The 23386-nt window shown below is 46.8% G+C and overlaps 1 protein-coding gene across 3 annotated transcripts in view; it reads left to right on the forward strand.

Moving 5' to 3' along the window:
* ASIC1 (acid sensing ion channel subunit 1) overlaps positions 1-23386 on the forward strand; it is a 242858-nt gene that overhangs the window by 199935 nt on the left and 19537 nt on the right. The window lies entirely within an intron of this gene.

Raw genomic sequence — 23386 nt, forward strand, 5'->3', positions numbered from 1 at the left:
TTGCGCCTGTAATCTGTATCCATGAAAAGTAGTCCCTCTGCCTGTCTGGATTTTTAAAACGGCTGAAGTCCAGTAAAAGGATTATTGTCTGCAGTATGGATCATAGATTTGACTGACATGTTATAATTAATATGCTTACAGTGCCTGGCACTAATACTGACAGCCAGAACTACATAAACCTTCTCTCTGTATAATGCTGAAAGAAGTCAATTATTAACCCGGCACTAAAGGAAGATTCACTGTACAAGAGATTTCTATCATCTGTAGACAATGCAGCGTTCAACGCACGTAGATGTCTTATGTGCTCAGCGCAGAATATTAATTTTCCATGAATACCATATTGTGAGTTACTAAACCATTCAATATAAAAGAGATATCCGATTTTGCTTTTAGTGGCAGAAAGTCTTTCAATCAACAATGCTGTTATACTAGGTGAAGTAGGCTCTGCTGTGCATTGTTCGTGTGCTTTCGTTGTTGGCAGATGTGCAGAACTTGTAGATGGCGACAAAAAAGCCTTTATTCAGCCCTGAACATAAGCCCAAGTAATTCTGTTAGATAACTATATAATCCTATGTGATTCAGTGACCCTAAACTAAGAGTTGGATTTAAAGTGCACCATGTGCACTATGGGGTCTGTGTAAGAAGCCTTGGAGAGTGATACAATGGAGAGTGATAAAGTACAAGACAATCAGTTTCTCACATGTTATAGGCTGTATTTGAAAAACAACAGGATCTCTCCATAAGCATACCTCCCAACATTGCACTGGAGAAAGGAGGGGCGTGTCCTCACGGCAGGGGGGCATATTCTATGGTCTCGAGGTCACGCCCCGCTGTGGGTGCATGGCTAGCGGCTATGGGAGCTGCTGGCTATGTCCCCAGCCGTCAGGCTGCAGGAATATTCACAGGGGACAGGGGGGATCTCCCAACTGCCCCCCGCCAAAAAACTGGGAGGTTCCCGCGAAAAGTGGGACAGTTGGGAGGTATGCAATAAGGCTTCAGTCTGGATGCACTAATATCCTCTGCCACAGATCGTCGGCATTCAAATTTTAAATAGTCACATATGCACTTACATATGTGATTGTTAATGCTAAGGGCAGCTCCTCCAATAAGATGCAACCCCTTCGCTGGACTTCTAGGTCTGAGTGAATACCCAGAGGAGAAGTGCGGAGTCTAATCGGACTGTGGCCTTCTCCAGGGAACCCCGCGGGGGAATTTGGGTTTTGCTGCGCCCGATGGACAGGTCACGCCCCTCGGTTTGGGTCCTCTTGCACCAAGCTGTGCGATGTACTGTACTTTAATACTGGAGTTACTGGATGAATAGAAAGAGTGATGGGGATACTGTTAACTAAATATCATGGAGTAGGAAGAGTTGGTCTGAGAACCAATGGTGCGGATTATATTGACTTGGGAACTGATGCTGTAGAGTATTGGCCTGGGAACCGATGGTCGGGTTGGGACCCAATGGAGGTCGTTATCGGCTTGGAATCTGATGGTCAGTCTGGGTACCGATGGTCGGTCTAGGAAATGATATTGTGAGCCCTTGCTGAAGATACCTCAGGAAGAATACTGGAGATGGTAAACAGCAGTAGTGTATCTGACAGCAGTTGAGTAACCAGGTAGAGTATGCCGCAGCAGGACACAGGTAGCAGGAAACAGGTCTACACAGGTAGAAGGTAACGAGCCTAGAGCTTAGAATGCAGTCTGAGAGTCTCTCAGAAAACAGACATTTGTTCAAGGCCCTGGGCACTTGTAGTATCTCTCTTTATACTCCCCCCACCCCTCCCTCCCAGCGGCTGCTGATTGGATAGCAGTGCACATGACTGCAGCAGAGTCTTGTATTAAGCAAAAGAGCTTGCACTGCTGGAAATACACCTGGATTCATGTGACAGTTCTTGGAAGCTGTGGATAGGTGCTTGGGAGTCAGCAGACATCGGGAATCATGGCTGCGCCCATGCAACATGGAATCAGTGGGGAATTTCGGGTATCAGAGGAGGTGGCACAGCGACATCATGCCAGTGGCAGACCTGCGGAACAGAACACACCAACGTGCCGGTAAGGGGTGATTCCTGACATAGCCATTAATACTATGTTAAATAGTGTCTGCTCATTAAAAAGATGAATGTATCTTGTCATGGAACATCATCAGTTCACAGAAGACACATGATTAACAAAGAATACGGCAGTTTTTTCCAGGGTAATGTACAGTAGGATTGGAAATCAGTAACATGCCGTCCATTGCTAGGTGACAATTTCTATCATTTGCCGTAGATGAGGTGCCAAGAATCACTACACAGAGTAATAGGACAGAAATTATGCAATATTGCTTAATAGGTAGAAGAAAATGTCATTCATCATTGACTGATATTCATGTCATTGTCCTATTAATCGCATAGGTAGAAAGTCTGTGAGTGCGTATGACCTGTCGCTAATGGGGATGGTTATTTCTCCAGCTATCAATCCCGGATTATTAACGGTGATGTTTAGGAAATGTTTCATGCTGTCAGGTCTACGTGATGAATATGTGGCCTTTATAGAGGATACAAGTTATGATATAAGTGATTTATGGGGTAATTCCTTCGACTGGGTATATTAGAAGGTAACTTTTTGTTATGCTTCATACAGTAGTATTTCCTTATTTAATAACCAAAGAGAGACTAAAGATTTCATTCATATATATATATATATATATATATATATATATACACACATATATATATATATACGATCCAATCAATGATAATCATCTATATATGTCTAGTGTCTGTGTGTCACCAAAACACTGCCATCTGTTGGCAGCAAGTGAAACTCCCTCTAGCTTTCAAGGCATTTGCTTTGAGCTGGCTTACTAGTATATATATATAGAGAGAGAGAAAGAGAAATTTGGTTTGGCACTCCATACTAATGAGGCCAATGGTAGCTGCGTGCCTTGCCAAGCAACAAATATCCAACGTGGTAACCCCAAAGATCCAGAGACCCCAGGACACAGACCGGCACTGCAGCGAATTTCAAATGCTCATTTATTCAGCTCAACATTTCGGGGGGTTGAGCCCCGTTTTCAAGAGCAACACATGTTGACAAAAACATACGTAATCCTAATGAACTTTGATCCACGGTCAGTTGGCATAATCATGGCCATACATACATTTAGAGCGATCTTATGGAAAAACCATGATATATAAGTACCTGTAGGTTATCACACATATCTAGACCCCTGACACAAGTCCCAAACTACTAAGTGTGGTAGAAACCTCCGACGTAGTAAATAAGAAGTATTAGTACGATTATGTGAAAATACAATTCAACCTGTCCCAATAAAAAATAAAGCTGAAATTGTGGTCACTAGTCATCAGGATGAAAATGACACATCGCACGACCTGCCTAATTAATTAACCTAATGATCCCAACAATTGGAAAGAAGCCAAGTGGGTAGACCCTACCATGAGCTATCGCAAAATCAGACAAATGATAGGGCACTAACCCCAACTACTTAAATTAATACATTAAGGCCTGCTGATTCATTCAGGCCTTTAGGGCTTAATTTATCCAAATGCATAATCCAAAAGGATTCACGCTGTAACAATCGTAGACTCCTATTCCCTCCTCTAATTGAGGGTGGCACATGATCGATCATTCTGTAGTGGATAGATGTTAAACTGTGGCCAGCCTCTACGAAGTGGCGTGCCACAGGTTGATCACTCTTCTTAGTGTTACTTGCCAACTTGATTGCGGAGCGATGAGCTGCCATCCGCTCTTTAAAGGCTCGCTCAGTTCTCCCAATATAGCTCATACCGCATGGGCACAAAATTTGATAGATGGTAAACTTGGTATTGCAATTCAGGGAAAACTTAATTTTCAAGGGTCTCCCGGTATGGGGGTGATAAAATGTGTCCCCGCCAATCAAAAATTGGCAAGTAATGCATGTGCATCTTATGCATCCAACTTACCCCCTCATTAACCCTGGGGCGGCAGGTTCCTTGAAGGTTTTGACTAAAGAGTCTCGTAGATTCCTGCCACGTTTGAAACATGGCTTTAATCTAGTATCCTGCAATTTAAGGTCTTTATCAGATTGGACAATTGGCCATAGATGTTTCACTTTACGCGTAATGCTTTCACTTGCTACATTATACTGTTGGACAAAGGGGATCATGGGACCTGACTGTTGGACATCAGTTTTAGGCCTCAGGAGTAATTCACGGGGCATTTGATCTACTTTACGTTTTATCTCCAACAATGCATCTCTATTGTAACCTCTGGCCAAGAAATTATTAATCATGATGTCCATTTGTCTAGTGGCATTCTCGGGATCTGAATTGATCCTTTTGCACCGTAGTAGTTGGGAGTATGGGAGTCCATGGACACTGGGTCTTGGATGACAACTTGAAAAATGTAACAAGTTGTTCCTGTCGGTGTATTTTGTGAACAATGAAGTTAAGATTTTGCCATTCTTCAGGGTAATGCAAACATCTAAAAAGTGGATTTCAATGGGGCTTACTGTATACGTGAATTTTACTGTGCTAGGGCCACTATTATGGGACTCATCTACCCCTATGAGATCCTGGGGATCACCTTTCCAAAATAACAGGAGGTCATCAATGTAGCGGGCATAGAATTGGATCCTATCCGCTACATTGTCATCCTTAAAAAACATGTCATCCTCAACATAGAACATGAACACATTAGCATATGAGGGGGCTACCGCCGCCCCCATAGCACAACCAATGCTCTGCAGATAAAACTTATTCTCATAAAGAAAAACATTTTTTGTAAGCACCAATTTCAAAAGGTCAATGATCAAACCCACCTCAGGACCTGCATAAAGTACACTCTCCCTAAGATACTTATTTTGTATATTTTGCAAATATCCCTTATCCATTTCTTTATACTCATGTTTGTATATGTAATGTTTATTCGTTTTTGATATGTCTTTTATATATGCACTTTGCACTTTGAATGCAGCATCAGGGTTTCCATGGTAGCGCGGCTAGTATGAACACGCTGGATTGCGGCGTGTGGACATGCCATGGTGATCAGGACGCTGCCCTAACACATCATGTACGTGGCATTGTTTGATGACGTCACCTTCATCCACCAGCCGCGGCGGGAAGCCGTTTTGCGGGCTGGTAAGTATGTGGGGGGATATAAGGATTGTCTTTGTCACTTATTTGTTAGCCTCAAGACGGCATAGGGTGACCCTATTAAATCTCTTTTCGGTACTCTTTACCTAGCACGGCGCCCATCGCGGTCATCGAGGGCATTGAATGCACTAAAAAATCGGGTCCGACGTGACCGACGCGTTGCCCGCGATTTCCCATAGGGAACAATGTTAAATTTCTCAATTTTCTCGATTTTACTGTTCAATGCCTCAATTGACACGATTTTTTTATAGGAAACAATGTTAAATGGCCCACAGAGGCCAAATAGCCACCCTGAAGTGTGAAATGGCCCCCACAATTGTTAACGCCACCCCACGATCAACGCGAACCCGAAGCGTGGCGAGTGCAGCGAGCCCGCGAGGGGCGGCGGTACGCGTCCTACGACCTTTTCATACCCCCACTATCCACGTCGGCGTGGAGTTGAGAATAGAATAGTGTGGCGAGCGCAGCGAGCCACCGAGCCCGAAGCGTGGCGAGCGCAGCGGATACCTGTGAAGCCCGCGAAAGGACGCGTTTACCTGTGAAGGTATCCGCGTCCCCTCGCGGGGCTCGCTGCGCTCGCCACGCTTCGGGCTCGGTGGCTCGCTACGCTCGCCACACTATTCTATTCTCAACTCCACGCCGACGTGGATAGTGGGGGTATGAAAAGGTCGTAGGACGCGTACCGCCGCCCCTCGCGGGCTCGCTGCGCTCGCCACGCTTCGGGTTCACGTTGATCGTGGGGTGGCGTTAACAATTGTGGGGGCTATTTCACACTTCAGGGTGGCTATTTGGCCTCTGTGGGCCATTTAACATTGTTTCCTATGGAAAAATCGTGTCAATTGAGGCATTGAACAGTAAAATCGGGTCAATTGAGAAATTTAACATTGTTCCCTATGGGAAATCGCGGGCATCGCGTCGCACCCGATTTTTAGTGCATTCAATGCCCGCGATGCCCGCGATTTTTTTACCTGCGATGCCCACGATCAAAATCTAGGTAAAGAGTACCCTCTTTTCACCAAATCCGTGGAGTGCCGCTGATTGAAACCTACTCTTCTATACATCTCCTCCAGAAGGCATCCACGGTTCTCACAGCAAATTGCAGGAGTGCCGGGCTGAACAAAGCCTATATATATATATAACATTGTTATATATATATATATATATATATATATATATATATATATATACTGTATATATACAGTAACTCACATATTTCTGTAGGATACAGGAACAAAGTAAAAATAACCATTAAGGCTCATTTATTAACCACAGAAAATGTGGAACACTTTGTTACACGTGCAATAGGATCCGATTGCCTGATTAGCGCAGTTATTTGCTCTCAGAAAATCACTCTACACTAAAAATGAGAGAACAGTAATAATGTCATTAAAGTTCATCCTACATTACATCCATCCACTCATCAAGATTCATCTTGCAACTTTTTCTTACAAAAAAAAAACAATTCTTCAGAATCTTAATATGTAACTTCAATTTTTCATGACGATGAGGAGACATGGATATTTATTACATGTGTCAAGATTTATGTGTCCCCCTGGTCTTCCCTGCACCTCAATGCGGGTTAAGAAAATCACTTATGGGTGAAAAAGCACATTTTTATTATATGCAAAAATCACACAACAAACTATATTATAAATAATCACACAGACAGTCCCCCTATCTCAGACATTGAACAGACCCATTGCAATTTACTGGCAGATACATTTATTTGCAAATAATAACATTTGCATATAAAGTAATTGAAGACAGTTAAAAAACACTTTATGCTTTATTAAAGGAGTTGGTCTCACGGGGAACACAATTAAACAAGGGAATTTAAATTACGTTTTAATTTCAATTTGAAACAAATTTTGATAAAAGCAAACAGGTATTTTTTCATTACGAAACAAAGTTTGTTGCTTAATTCAGAATTTAATTTTACTTTGGGTCATTGACATTTGAGGCAATAGCAACTCCTGTTATACTTGTAAGGTTATTTGTTGATAAAGTCAGGTAGTGTTATATAACAATAGAAGCCAGTAGCTATTTACAAAATTGTGGAATTGTCATTGTTCATTGTTCCTTAATCATGAGACTTAAAATTATGGAGAAAAATAACAAATCTCAAATGGATCACAGTTTCGTCATGTAAATAAATAAAAAATCAGACCATTTAATTAAAATAATTAAAATAAAATGCAAATATTGAATGCTAAAATATATCAAGTAAATATGAAAAGTAATCTGTGTTATATTTCTGGTTTTTTTTGTGTCAGACTGTCATTTCTTTAGTTAGAAAATAGTTATATATTAGAGCTCAGACATTTTGCTGTTATTCCAAATTGTATATGCATCTGGAACAAGCATATCATATAGAAATATGCAGAATGAGGACAAAAAAAGTAGCACTCATTAATCACCCAGGTGTTGCTTGGAGGCGGGGTTTAAGGCTGGCGGCAGTGGGGGCATGGCCTAAATTTGGGGAGGAGCTTAAGTCTAGGATCTACAGTCTATCTTCTATAAGCCACAGAGGACTGAAATAATAGCAGGGGAGTGGCTTGCCATGGGAAGCATTCTCTCTGTTAGCGCAGACAGGAGAAAACACCCTCACCGTCAGGACAGCCTAGAGTAGGTGTTTCAGGGATTAGCAGGAAGCTCTTCCAAAAGGAAACCACTTTTTTAGAGAGGGACCGCCTAAAACACCTAAGGAGATAATTACTAAACGCAAGATCACTAAAAGAGGAAAAAGAGGTGGGACTACCAAGCCAAACACCAAAAAACGAAGTAACCCTAAAAAAACAACCCCAATAACAAGAGAAACTGAGAGTATAAATGAAGGTAAAATATTTAATTTATCTGGTCGCGACTTAACAGCGACAGAAATTAAAATCCTTCAAAAAGGTTTAAAGTTTGCTCCCACCTTCAAACCCAATAGCTTTGACTTATTCCTTGATATCCAGAAACTTATTCGGAAACTCACAATTAAACGTTTCTTCGAATCAAGAGATACTGTTGACACTTTATTACCGTCGAATTCTCTAACACCTTTTAAACCTGTTTCCACTTTTTACCCAACGCACTGTAGGGGCAGCTTTTTAGACTGTTTTAACAAGGTTGTTTTGGATGAAATTAACAAAATTTTAAATAAAGGAAATTCAAAACACAGGAAAAAGTGTAATCTTACAAAAAAAGAATTTGAAGCCTTGGAAGTCCTTAGAGAGGACAAGTCTGTAGTCATTAAACCTGCAGACAAGGGTGGTGGTGTTGTTGTTATGAAGAAAGAACTATATGTAGAAGAGATCAATAGGCAATTAACCCAAGATAACACATATAAAAAGCTGAAAAGCGATCCTACTATGCGTATCAGCAAAGCACTATTGGATCTGACCACCCAGGCCCTCACGAAAAATATTATTTCTAAAAAAGAATTTGAATTCTTAAACATTAAAGAACCTTCAGTACCATCCCTGTATATCCTTCCCAAGGTTCATAAAGATGCTAATAAACCACCGGGAAGGCCTATTGTTTCTGGCTGTAATAGCCTCACCAGCAATCTTTCTGCTTATGTAGACTATTTTTTACAACCCATTGTGTCAACAACTAAAGCTTATCTGAAAGACACTGGTAATCTGCTTCGAAACCTAAATAATTATGAATGGCATGAAGGAGACATTCTTTGTAGTGCAGACGTAAGCACCCTTTATACCATCATTCGTAAAGACCTTGGCCTACAAGCTGTCTCCTTCTTTCTTGATATGTCCTCTTTGAACACAGATCTAAAAAGTTTCATTTTAGAAAGTATTGATTTTATCTTGTCAAATAATTACTTTTATCATGACGGTAGTTTTTATCTACAGTGCGTTGGGACTGCTATGGGCACCAGATTTGCCCCCAGTTACGCTAACCTGTTCATGTCCTACTGGGAACATCTTAGGATTTGGCAGGGTGGCGTTCTGGGGGCGGGTCTGGTGCTCTGGCAGCGTTTTATTGATGATATTTTCTTTGTATGGAGAGATGGTCAGGAGAATCTTTTAACTTTTTGTGATGATCTTAATTCGAATGATTTTTCTATCAATTTGACTTTTAACACCAGTTTAGTAGAGATATCATTTTTGGATTTAACTATTTATATTGCTAATGGTAGGGTGAACACCAAAACTTTCAGGAAACCCACAGACTCAAATGGTTACATAGATACGACAAGCCAACATCATACCAATTGGCTTAAGGGTATTCCTTTTGGTCAGTTCACCCGAATCAAAAGAAATTGTTCGAATCTGGAAGTTTGCCATGAACAAATAGAGGAAGTATCTGAAAGACTGGCAGCAAAAGGTTATTCTACAGATGTCTTAAATACGGCTAAAAATAAAATTCATAATTTAGAAAGGAGTGATCTCCTAAAAGAGAAAATGCCAATTGAGGATAAAGATAATAAATTTCAATGGGCCTTCATCTCACAGTTTAACCACCTTCACTCCAAAATTGAGACTGTTTTTAAAAGAAACTGGCATCTTATCAAACAAGACCCCATCTTAGGTCACATAATTCCAGATAAACCCATTTTTATTTATAGAAAAGCACCATCGTTGAAAAGCCATCTAGTGAGAAGTACTATTGATACTGGCCCTAGACAAAGTATAAGAACTAAAGGGTTCCACCGCTGTGGGGAATGCCTGATGTGCAAAACAGTCAAAACCCCACATCGGAAAATGACTGACTTTGAAGTTAAAAACAAAAAGTATAAAATAAATGAGTTTATAACTTGTCACTCCAAAAACATAATTTATTTGTTAGAGTGTTCATGTCATCTTTTCTATGTCGGAAGGACCAGTCGCCAATTGAAGGTTAGGCTCGCTGAACATGTCTATAATATTCGTAAAGGTTTGGCGAGCCATACCTTATCAGAACATTTTAAAAATGAACATCAGTCAAATGAATGCTGTCTTATAAATTTTTGGGGGATACAGCTAATCACCCCTAGATGGCGCACAAGAGATTTAGATAAAAGACTAGCACAGACGGAAATGAGATGGATTCACCGTCTAAACACCCTTGTTCCCGAGGGGTTAAATGGTGAATTCGAGCTTAAACATTTTCTGTCATAAATTGCTGCTATATCTCTTGTTTTTAAATTTATTGCTTTTAAATTGACTGTTTTTACATTTATTGCTCTCTTACTATTTTATCCAATCGATTTTTCTCTATATATACTGTTATCAATTTTAGGGTATTCCCTGACCATCTCTTCACATATTTTTTAACGAAATAACTTTTGGGAATTTGTCTATGAAATAATGTTTGTAATTTTATTATATATGTCTTTCTATGTACTATTTATTATATACAGTGCGACTATGAATTTGGCTCTTAATGTAATTATGCTTTCCGTTCGCTGATATGACGCTCCGTGCGCCTGAGAGGGCTTGGAACGCACTATGAGCGGAGGTTGGAACGCACGGCCATGTTATACATGCCGAAAGGCGGAAGTTAATACACGTTCACATTTGCGCTGGTTGTGGAGCGCAATATGTGACGGAGGTTGGAACGCACGGCCATGTTATCCATGCCGAAAGGCGGAAGTTAATACACGCTCACAGTTGCGCTGGTTGTGGAGCGCAACATGTGACGTGCCTTTGGAACGCACAGCCATATTTGTTAGCACTGATAGGTGCATACATATCCGTGCCTCCTATGAGCCACCGTATATAAGGAAGTACTTTTGTACCACATAACACGCTACTGAGGAAGGACCTTTGGTCCGAAATGCATTTGGCGTGTTCTGCCTAATTCTTACACTCGAGGACTCTGCCCTGTGGTCATTTAAGAATCCAGCCCCTACCAGTTACCGGACCTGGTGGGACTTTACACCTTGGACTTTACCTTTGGACCGCAGCATTGCCTTGAGGGCTCATTTTAAACACTTGCTTGTTTTTCTTCAAATTGTAAGTGCACATCTTTTATTAAAAATTACTGTTTAAACAGTTATGCACTATATATTTTCCCATTTGTGTCATTTCATATCCTAACCCATTGCTGAGAGGACGTGGTTATTTGAGGATCCATATTTTAATTAAGGATTCCAATTCATCTTGGACCCCATTGGTGACATTTTTTTGAACTTATGTGTGACTATTCACATTGACTATATGAGAACAACATCAGCGCTCAATCCATTTAATTCTTTTTTCTGTAAATCGTTCACACCAGGTGGTTTTGAATGTCACCTTTTTAAGTGGATAAGCTGCTTTTTGTGTTATGCGCACCTAATTCAACAGGTACTCTGTGTCCTACAAAAGGAAACCACTGCCACTGGTAGGCAGTACATGACTGTGGTAGCTACAGTAAAGCAGCCCCTAACTAATATCGGAAAATGGTTACTACTATCATGCCCCATTTATCAACACTGATCCATTAGCTATTGTCATGTTTAGAGACTGTACTGTATCTGAACTACTCATTAATCAAAAAAGTCCTGAAAAAGCATTCTAAATAACCGTAATGACGCATGCTAAATTTCGGAGCTTGAAATTAAAATATGATTTAAAATATGTCCCTTTAAGAGGTCTTGAAGCAATAAAAGAGAGTTTCCTATCCTCAGACCTCAGTAACTTATCCTCTCCTACACTCAGAAAGAATGGATGGTATGATTACCTTATGGCTTCAGTCTGTTATTCTCTGATACATCTGTCTATGTCCTCTTTACGTTTGCATTGTTCTAAGGGGCTGGATCTCCAGCAGCCCATATTTCCAGCTATTGCCGTACGGAAATCTTGTTTTTTTGGCTCGCAACTCATGGCTTGCAGGGTTCATACTATATTAAGTAATAATTGTCTGGGATATCCAATAATGTATTAGTCTGCAATTTATTGACGCTTTCCTCACTATCTACCTATTTCAGTTTTGGGGCAGATGTACTAAGCCTTGGAGAGTGATTTATTTATTTACAGTTTCTTATATATCGCAGAATATTCCGTTGCGCTTTACAATTGGAAACAACATGGATAAAACAAACTGGGTAGTAACAGACCGATGTAGAGGTTGGAGGGCCCTGCTCGCAAGCTTACATACTATAAATTAGCGGAGAGAGAAAAGCTGTCAGCCAATCAGTTACTAATTGCCATGTTACAGGCTTTGTTTGAAATATGTCAGGAGCTGATTGGTTGGTACTTTATTTCTCTCCACTTTACCACTCTCTAAGGCTTAAGCTGGCTATCTACAAATTTATTGTCAGATCTGTCTGGTTGGAACAAAAACATGGTAGTGTGATGCAATTTGAATTTATTATGACGCAACCATAACCGATGTCCACTGACCCTCGCTGCGCAGCAGTACTTGGGAGTAATGAAACATCAATAGATAACAATACTTAATAACATCCACAACAAGTGACTGAACCGGGTTACACACGTACCCGCTTAGGCCTACTGACTCCACGTGTCCAAAATGCCGTAGCGACACTCGGGGTCAAACACCCCCACTTTTATAACTACTACTGGATCAGGTCCGTCGGCACGGCACCGTCGACACTGGAGTCAAAACATTAGATATACACACAAATTTAGCTGTATACGGTATACCTCAAATAACAATTACAACAGTATTAATGATTGGGATAACCGGTGTACCCTGTTTTCAATAAGTCGCAATGGTGACGTCACCTTACGTGGGGCCCAGTCCTACCCAACCTGTGCACAGGGGCCTGGAAAGATCCGTTCCGTGAAGGAGTCCAATGTTTATAGTAATTCCAGTAACACTGGGTGATCAGGGAGCAATACCCCAATTGGTCCACAAGATGGCGGTGTCACCGCAGGTATGCCACCAGTAATGGGTTTCCTAAGCTTAGAGAGTTCCCTTAGCTGTAGTGCAAATATTCGGGATTAATTCCCCCTTGTATCAGGCTGGAGAACTCCTGGGAGACCGCAGGGAAGCAACAGGGGTGAGACTTTCTATAGTAATGTTCCGGAGGGTTATTGGGGCCTCTCCCTGAATGCCCCAACCTATATAGCTGGCCAGGAGTGTGGGTAGGGGACGCAATGGGGTACACTATGCGGCATCAGTGGGTGGCACAAATCTGCGTTGGTGGCAGGGAGTGGGCCTTGGAGCAACTGGCTGTAAAGTACCTGTCCTTTCTCCAGCAAGGTGCAGGCTCCTGCCCGTCTCGACCTTGTGCTCCGGCTGGCGGTCAGGCTGACTTTGTTCTCCGTCTTCGGCAGGGGCACTCTAGTGTGGGCGCTGCTCTCGCAGCGTTGCCACACTCAGACACGCCGCACCTGCTCTGGTCTGCTCCGGCGGGGGTCCTCTGCCACGCGCCCGCTTCTCCGCGTACCTTCGGCTCCTGCCACTGCTCTCCCCGATCCGGAGGACGCGTCACCCGGCCTCTCCTCCGCGACGAGCGGGGGTCAATCGGAGGTCAGTCGGCGGTCAGCGCTTGTCTCCCCTCTGCTCCGGTCTCTCACGCGGTCGCAGGCTGCGCTTCCCTCTCCCCACGGGGCAAACACACCACACGCCGTTCAGCTCCTTCTCCTCCCAGTCCCAACTCCGCCCCCTCTTCTCGCCCTGCGTCCAATCCCCTCGCGACAATCACCTGCCAGTCTCACACAGCGGCGCGAAATCCCAGGGGACATTAACCCCTTAGTGTCCAAAAACGGGGACATGGGGGTTAATCAGTCTTGGGGCACCACATTCACCCCCACTTTTTCAGATGCGTGTCCCCGCGCATCACAACGAGACGAATAATTGTCCCTTTTTTTTCGAATTTCGGTCTCTGCGGTGACTACGGCAACACTTCACAGGCACAACATATACATATATTACAAGTTATAAACAGATATCTAATCTTGGTACCGCCGGGGAAGTGTACCCCGAGTACTCCTTTCGGAGCGCCGTAGCTCAGACTCGGGGGCCATTCGACTAGTGGCCTAGGTCGGGCCCGCTGTGGCGTGGTGGGCCAGCTGGCCGCCATCAACAGTTCAAGCGGGTCAGTGGGCAACGGGGGCAAGAGGGCGGCTTCACCATCTGGCTCTTCACCCCAATCATCCTTGGACGCGGATTCTGACACTTGGTTCGGTCTCGGGTGGAGCTTGAGCTGGTTTCGGTGAACCCAGTGTGAACGGGTGCCATCTAACTTCGCAATTTGGTACACGGCCATAGTAGATACTGGTTCTGTTATTACCACATATGGGTCGGACTCCCACTTGGGATCCAGCTTGCTCCTGGGTCGATTATTCTTTTTGAGGACGAAGCTGCCCGCCGGCAGTCGGCAGGCTTGAGCGTTTCGGTCATAGTCTTTCTGTTGGCGCTCGTGCACAGCCCCCCTGTGCTGCTGGACAACTCGGTTAGCCTCCCTCATCCGGTCTTGGTGTTCGTCCATCCAGGAGGACTGTGGAGACAGTTGAGGCTCTGGGGTTGGGAGATCGAGCTGCATGTCGGCTGGCAGCTTTCCGGCTCTCCCGAAGAGCAGGTAATAGGGTGTATACCCCGTCGAGGCGTGACAGGTATTATTGTAGAGAAAGGTCAATTCGGCCAACAGTCTAGGCCACTCGGGCCGTTGACTCGGGGACAGCGCGCGGAGCATGTGGAGGAGTGTCTGGTTCATGCGTTCGCAGGCGCCGTTCCCCTGGGGGTGATAGGGGGTGGTGTGCAGTTTGTTGCACCCGTAGTAGGCGCAGAGTTCCTTGAAAAGTTGGGATTCAAAGGCAGGGCCTTGATCGGACAGGACTTTCTGTGGGAACCCGTAGGGCCGGACGAACGCTCTCCAGAATATTTCGGCCGTGGTGCGGGCTGTCAGGTCCTTCACTGGCACCGCCACCGCAAACTTGGTATAGTGGTCCACTATAGTGAGGGCGTAGGTATATCCCATTGGGCTGGGTTCCACCTTCACGTGGTCGAGTGACACTAGTTCCAAGGGCCTACTGGTGCAGATTGGGTGGAGTGGTGCCTTTTCATTGGTGGTAGCCGGCCTCCGGGTCGCGCAAACCAGGCAGGTCTTACACCACGTCTCGACGTCCTGGCGTAGATTGTGCCAGTGAAACCGACTCCGCAGGGTGGCTTCTGTCTTCTTGTTCCCGAAGTGCCCCGATTCATTGTGGTAAGCTCGCAAAACTGTGTCGATTGCAGCTCTGGGCAGTAGAAGCTGTTCTCGGGCTAGGTGGGTCCTCGGGTCGATCCACCCGCGGTACACTAGCCCGTCTCGCACCACCATTCGATCCCGCTGACACCACAACTGCAGGAACTCAGCAGGGGCTTCCTCCCTCTCTGACGGTGAAGGTTCATACTGGTCCACTAAGTAGCGTTTGACCCGTTGAATGTGTGGACACTCCCGTTGCCACTTCGCCCAGTCTTCTCTGTCGCCACCCGCGGCCTGTTCGACGGTGGCTCTATTTGCGTGCTGTTGGCTAGTTTTTGGCGGCTGTGCAGTAAAGTGTGGCAACTCCACCGCCTCTCTCGGATCTGTCTCTTCTTCTTCCTGTTCTGGATTCGGCAGGCGGGACAGGGCGTCAGCGTTGGCCTTACTGCGACTGCTTCTGTACTCAATCTGGTAGTTGCAGTTCGCCAAACGCGAGGCCCACCTCTGCTCCAGAGCGCCAAGGCGGGCTGTTGCTTGATGCGCTAGAGGGTTGCAGTTGGTGACGGCCACGAACGGGGTAACTGCCAGGTAGTCTCGGAATTTTTCAGTCACCGCCCACACCAGCACCAGGAACTCCAGCTTAAAGGCGCTATAGTTCGCATCGTTCCGTTCGGTGGGTCGGCGGCTGCGGCTGGCGTAGGCGATGACCCTCTCTTGGCCCCCTTGCTTCTGGGCCAGGACCGCACCTAGCCCCTGCTTGCTGGCGTCTGTGTAGAGCCGGAAAGGGAGACTGTAGTCAGGGTATGCCAACAGTGGGGCAGTGACTAGGGCCCTCTTGAGGCTGTCGAAGGCTTGCTGACGAACTTCTGTCCATTCTATCGGGGTCTTCTTATGGTACCCTTCCTTCGGAATTCCGCGGAGTAACTCAGCGAGGGGGCTAGCTAACTTCGCAAAGCCTTGGACGAAGCGCCTGTAGTAGCCCACAAACCCCAGGAAGCGCTGGATATCTTTCACCGTCTGGGGTACGGGCCATTCCAGCACTGCTCTGGTCTTTTCCGGATCGGGTGCGACCCCTTCGGCGTTCACGACATGGCCCAGGTACCTGACTTCCGGCTTCAAGAGGTGGCATTTCTCCGGTTTGAGCTTGAGCCCATACTTGGTCAACTGTTGGAAGACTTTTCCCAGATGCTGGAGATGTTCGCTGTAGGATTCCGAGAAGATAATGATGTCGTCTAGGTACAGCAGTACGATCTCGAAATTCATATGGCCCAGGCAATGCTCCATCACCCGTTGGAAGGTGGCCGGAGCATTGCATAGGCCAAACGGCATCCGGTTAAACTCGTAAAGGCCCATGGGGGTCACAAAGGCCGTCTTCTCCCTGTCCTCTTCCGCGACTCTGACCTGCCAGTATCCGCTGGTCAGGTCCAAGGTGGAGAAGTACCTAGCGGCCTTGAGGGCCGCCAGGGACTCCTCTATCCGGGGAAGTGGGTAGGCGTCCTTATGGGTGACGCTGTTGAGTCTCCTGTAGTCTACGCAAAAGCGTAACTGTCCGTCTTTCTTGCGGACTAGGACCATCGGGGCCTAGGACCATCGGGCCTGAAGTCCAGTGGCTTTCCTGGATCACGCCACTGGACTTCATTTCTTCTAGCATCTGGCGGACCGGTTGGTAGAGGGCTGGTGCCACTGGTCGGTGTCGCTCCTTCACGGGGTGCGCCCCGCCTGTCGGAATGTGGTGGCGGATATCCCTCACGACTCCGATATCAGTCGGATGTTTGCTAAAAGCGGCGGCGTGCTCTCGTACCACTTCCATGACTCCCTCCTTTTCCGACAGCGGCGTGTTCTCGTCCCCGACTTGGAGGTCCCTCCACCAAGCGGGTGGCAGTTCTAGACCAGCATTCACACTGTTCTGTTGTCCCACGGACGGTGGGGGCACGACGTCTTGGAACGTGGTCCACCTCAGTGTTGCTATGGGTTGGTTGCGGTACACTTTCACTACCCGGCTGTGGGGGTTCAGTACTCTCACGGGGACACGACCACCCCTGACGGTTACCAGGGCGCTTGCCACGACGACGTCGTACCGCGCCGGAATCAGTCCTGCTTCAACTAACGCATCGTAATCGCCACCATTGGGTCCGCATCGGGCCTTGCCCCACAGGATTGTCTCCGAGTTTGGTTGGAGCTTCACCGGCTTCCCATCTGTTAACCGGACTTTTCCGACCTCGCCCGTCTTTGGTACGAACCGCTGGTGCCCCTGTAGCACTTTGATGGTTTTCTGTAGGGCTTGGTCCCCGGCCGTCGCGCCTCTCGTCAGCTTGGCCTTCAATGTGGTCACTAATTCGTCGGGGCACTGGTGCAGCACATTCATCCCTAGAATGACGGGGGCGAATTGATCCCCTTCCACGTCAGTGACCAGGCACACTTGTTTGGGCAGCAGCGTGTCTCCAATTCTGATGTCAGCTTCCCAGTAGCCTACGCATGGTATGGTGAGGCCGTTGCTGGCTATTAACTGCAACCATGACGGGGGCGGCAAGATCACCCGCTCCTCGTCCCAGTGCTGTCGAAGGGTCGAAAGCTGGATCGTGGTGATCTGGGAACCGGTGTCCAGCATTGCTGGGATCTCTATTCCCTCGACGGCCACTGTCAAAATGGGGCATTGTCCGATGAATTTTGGCCGCCACTGGTTTGGGTCTTGTCCTACTCCCGGTACTCGCCCCGAGGTCCGGCCCTCGACCTCGGGGTGTTGGAGTTTAAATGTTCCTCCTGTCCGCAATTCCTTTCCACATGCCCGACTTCCTGGCATCGACGGCATATGGGGCGCCCTTGGCCGTCAAATTGGTCGGACGACCGCCGCCCGTATTCGCGGGGTGGTTCCCACCTGCTTCGGGCTGGCCTTTGCCGTTCAGCCCTCCATCTCGGCTCGGTGTAGCTCGGTGCCGGTGAACTCGCCATTCGGCGCATCTCCCTCTGCATTTCCGCCATTCCGACGGTGAGTTCCTCCATTTGTTTTTGGAGTGTCCGCATCGCGTCTCTGTCCGGTTGTTGACCACCCTGTACTGCCAGGTCTGGGGTCCGTTTGGCCCTGTCGGTACTACTGGTCGTAGCTCCGGCTGAGCTCGCTCCTTCGTTAAAGCCGATCAGCTCTGGGTAGCCTTCTTCCTTATTTTTGGGGTTACCGACGATGGCAAGGGCGGCTGTCTTGAAGTCCCGGAAGGTCTTACCCGGCATCTGTGCCCTCAGCAGTCGCAGTTGGATCTTAACATTTTCTTGGGCCACCCCTTCGACGAATTGGACTGTTAGGGCCTCTTCTGCATTTCGTACCTCTTCCGGGTCCACCGCTATAATGGCCTTTAGCATCTCCTGTAGACTCAGAGCGTAGTCCCGTAGTGTCTCATTTGGCCGTTGTTTGCGTGTGTACAGTTTCATCTTTAGTTCGGGGATGGTCTTTGTTTCGAACGTGGTAAAGATCTTCTTCAACATGTCTGACGCACTTTTTCTGTCTTCCATGAGGCCACTTCTCTTCCCTTCAGCTGCCCCATCAGGATCTCCACCTTCTGCTGCTCACTCGGTTTGTACATCCGGTATGTGGATTCTATGTTGTTTCTGAACTCTGCGAATGGGGTCTTCTGTGGTACGTCATCGTCTCCGCTATAGGTCGGGAGCCACGGGGCCCCGAAGTAGTACGGCATGGTTATAGCCGCAGCCGGTGTTGCGTCTTCAGCGTCCTGCTGTTCCTGATTTTGCGGATTCGCCTGCTGTACCGCTCCTCCGCCTTGTTGCTGCTCCATTTTTCACAGATTTGTCCCTCTCCTAGTGCACGCGGATCCTGTTCGCTGACGCCAAAAGAGCTTAGAGAGTTCCCTTAGCTGTAGTGCAAATATTCGGGATTAATTCCCCCTTGTATCAGGCTGGAGAACTCCTGGGAGACCGCAGGGAAGCAACAGGGGTGAGACTTTCTATAGTAATGTTCCGGAGGGTTATTGGGGCCTCTCCCTGAATGCCCCAACCTATATAGCTGGCCAGGAGTGTGGGTAGGGGACGCAATGGGGTACACTATGCGGCATCAGTGGGTGGCACAAATCTGCGTTGGTGGCAGGGATTGGGCCTTGGAGCAACTGGCTGTAAAGTACCTGTCCTTTCTCCAGCAAGGTGCAGGCTCCTGCCCGTCTCGACCTTGTGCTCCGGCTGGCGGTCAGGCTGACTCTGTTCTCCGTCTTCGGCAGGGGCACTCTAGTGTGGGCGCTGCTCTCGCAGCGTTGCCACACTCAGACACGCCGCACCTGCTCTGGTCTGCTCCGGCGGGGGTCCTCTGCCACGCGCCCGTTTCTCCGCGTACCTTCGGCTCCTGCCACTGCTCTCCCCGATCCGGAGGACGCGTCACCCGGCTTCTCCTCTCCTCCGCGACGAGCGGGGGTCAATCGGAGGTCAGTCGGCGGTCGGCGCTTGTCTCCCCTCTGCTCCGGTCTCTCACGCGGTCGCAGGCTGCGCTTCCCTCTCCCCACGGGGCAAACACACCACACGCCGTTCAGCTCCTTCTCCTCCCAGTCCCAACTCCGCCCCCTCTTCTCGCCCTGCGTCCAATCCCCTCGCGACAATCACCTGCCAGTCTCACACAGCGGCGCGAAATCCCAGGGGACATTAACCCCTTAGTGTCCAAAAACGGGGACATGGGGGTTAATCAGTCTTGGGGCACCACAGTAGTACCTGGTAGTATCTTAGCAAATGGTCAACTGTCATTTGCTCTCATCCATTACCAGGTTTTTGTTTCAACCAGCCAGATTGGACAATAAATCTGTAGATGTATGGCTACCTTTAGTTTATCACCCCCTTTATTCTATGCTGTAAGACTGCCCGCTATGGGATCCTGACGCTGGTTTGTCTTTCATTAAACTTGACTCTTACTCTTGGGTGATATATCTACCTTCGCCATGAGCCATAGTCCTTCACTCCGTAATCTCCCAAACAACACATTCCTTCTATTCTTATTTCTGCTCTGGGATTCCGGATCAGAGACCCCCTGCTGTTTGTTACAAGGGGAATGTTCTGTGCAGAGAGAGCGACCCTGTATGTCCAAGAAATTGATCTGTTTTGCATGAAACATTCCATATGATGCCATTACCCAGATAATGACACCGGCCTCTACCTCAGTGCTCTTATTAGCCACAGGCCATCTGGCAGTTTGCTTAGCGATAGCATGAAATGTGTGCCACGGAGTTTTAGCCTGGGTGGAAGAGCTGTATGAGCTGATGACAAGCTCTGATATGGGGAACGGAAATTTTCTCCAAATCTTCTGCAAATTGCTCATTTTTATACATACATATATATATATATATATATATATATATATATATATATATATATATATGTAATGCACCTCTATTGCTGTATTCAGTCTATAGAAGAGGGCTTCAGAAGGTATACGTTCATGGGGTCGACATACGACATCGACATGCATTATGTCGACACCTCAAATAGGTCAACATGCTTAAGAGGTCGACATGGATGGAAGGACAGTGTCTCGGTCGACAGTTAAAAGGTCAACATTGTTTGTCACTTTTTTGGGGGGCTGACATGTGCCGACATGCTGTATTTAATGCCCTACCATCCACTAGGGAGTGGAGGGTGAATAGAATAGTGTGCCGTGCGCACCAGGGCACCGTGCCTGAAGCATGGCAAGCACAGCGCGCCATGCAATGGTACACGGTGCATCGATACGGTGTCCATGACAACCATGTCGACATTCAGGACAAAAAAAACATGAAAACCCCATTTCAACCTTTTGACTGTTGACCTAATGTTTGTGTCGACCTCCCATCAATGTCGACCTTAAGCATGTTGAACTATTTCAGGTGTCAAGACACGTCGACCTTTAGTGAACAACCTAATGCATGTCGACCTTTGGTTGGTCGACGCAATGACCCATACCCTTTCAGAAGGCAGTGCCTACATTACAACTTGCATTTAACAAAGTCAAAGTAATGTTGGTGGTAAATAGTCTCATTCCCATCACCGGGACATATTGGGGCAGATGTATGAAGCCTTAACAAGAGATAAATTCAAGGTTGATAAAGAGAGAGAAACGTCCAGCCAATCAGCTCCTTACTGACTTTTTTCAAACACAGCCTGTAACATGGCAGTTACGATGTGATTGGCTGGACGTTTATCTCTCTTTATCACCCTTGGATTTATCTCTTGTTAAGGCTTAATACATCTGCCCCATTGTTGTTAATGTTATAACTGCATGGCTGACTCGACTTTACGCACTGTGGTAGCAGCAACTAGAAATTCATTATTTCCAGCAACTGCGGTGTCTCCCGCTCATTAGCGTGTGAATAAACAGGAATATCGCCATGTAGAGGACTCGGTGACATTGTTTTGTAAAAATCTTTCTACTATAAAAGAAATGCAATGTCTATTAGATCTATAAGGGGGAAGGCAAATCAGCCTCTCTGTTCAGATGGATCCACTTTCCTGTGAGCCAGCACATAGAAGGAAAGGTCATCTATTCAGCCTCACCACACTCTTGAGCTGTTACTGTAAAAACGATAAGATGCAGAGAAATTGGAAGTGTACATAATAGCTGCAAACTGAAGCTGTCATATATGAAAGGGAGATTTAGGGACAAGATGGCGACAGAGTGCAGATCGCTCGGGCAGTACACTGCGGGGTGCGGGGCCATGAACATGGAGAACGGGTCACCATGCACCTTGCACTTGTCACTTGGCGCTCTACTCAAAATCATCAAGAATACATCATCCAATTAGAGGACATACACTGCAGCAAGGAAAAAGAATGAAAAACCTTCATGTAAGCGTAACCTCATTCCCATAATTCATCTAAACCATAGAAAAAGCTAGACAGAGGTGTCTGCTGCCCATGGGTGGCAGTGCTAACCACACATTGCGTGGTGGACGCAGGTTACCACATGTAAACAGGTACTTCCTCATCTTTGTGGCCACCGATTATGCCAGTTACGTTAGCCGCTTTCAGAATAGCACAGTTGTCCCCTCGCTTCACTCACCACGCTTCGGGCTTGGTGTCTCGCTTTGCTCGCCATAGCTTTACTATAGGTTATTTCATTGCATGGTGGCCTCATGCAGGCTTACTACGAGCCATTCGCATGCACAGTCTATCGATAATCGGTCGCCGTGCAAATTTGCATAGCAGCGATCAGGTCTGAATCAAGCTCAATGGCTCTGATCAGTCACATGAGCTTGGAGCAACATGAAGTTCTTCTGTTAACTATAATAATTCCCAGGGGATGCAGTTTAAATCCCGGCGGTCGGGATCCCGGCGTTCAAAATCCCGACGCCGGAATCCCGAACGCCGAAATCCCGACACTTTCTCCCCCTGTGGGTGTCCATGACACCCTCGGAGGGAGAATAAATTAGTGTGGTGAGCGCAGCGAACCCGCAAGGGGGGGCGATCCACGTCCCCCCCCCCCTTGTCGGGATTTCGCTGTTCGGGATTCCGGCGTCGGGATTTTGAATGCCGGGATCCCGACCGCCGGCTTTTCATGCCGAATCCATTCCCAGGGCACTTATGACACTATGGGGGAAATTTACTAAGATGGGAGTTCTATTACAGTCTGGACGTTGCTATGGGCAACCAATCAGATACGATCTATTATCTTCTAAAAGGTTCCCATAGCAACATCCCATGTGAAATAGAACTCCCACCTTTGTAAATTAGGACGTTATATACTGTATATACTCATTTGGTTAAATGGTTAAAATAACATTTAATCAATATACCGCTATTAGCACTATTACAGCTGTTAGTATCTGTAAATGTTGCTTGCACATATGTATAGGGATGGCCATCGACCATCGATGATTCAAAATGCCCGAAGCGTGGCGAGCCCCACGAGGGGACGCGGATACCTGTGAAGCCCGCGAGGGGACGCGTATACCTGTGAAGGTATCCACGTCCCCTCGCCACGCTTCGTGCTCGGTGGCTCGCTGCACTCTCCACACTTTATAAACTCAACTCCACGCCGACGTAGATAGTGGGGGTATGAAGAGGTCATAGGACGCGTACCGCCGCCCCTCGCGGGCTCGCTGCGCTCACCACGCTTCGGGTTCACGTTTATACTTGGGGGGTGGCGTGGGGGTGCATTTAAGCATTGTATGCTCCCATTAGGGAGCTTATACAATTTATAATCGCATCCCATCGCATTGTATGGCATTGT

Source organism: Crinia signifera, chromosome 2 (genome assembly GCF_055691185.1).
Source record: "Crinia signifera chromosome 2, ASM5569118v1, whole genome shotgun sequence".
NCBI classification, from domain to species: domain Eukaryota; kingdom Metazoa; phylum Chordata; class Amphibia; order Anura; family Myobatrachidae; genus Crinia; species Crinia signifera.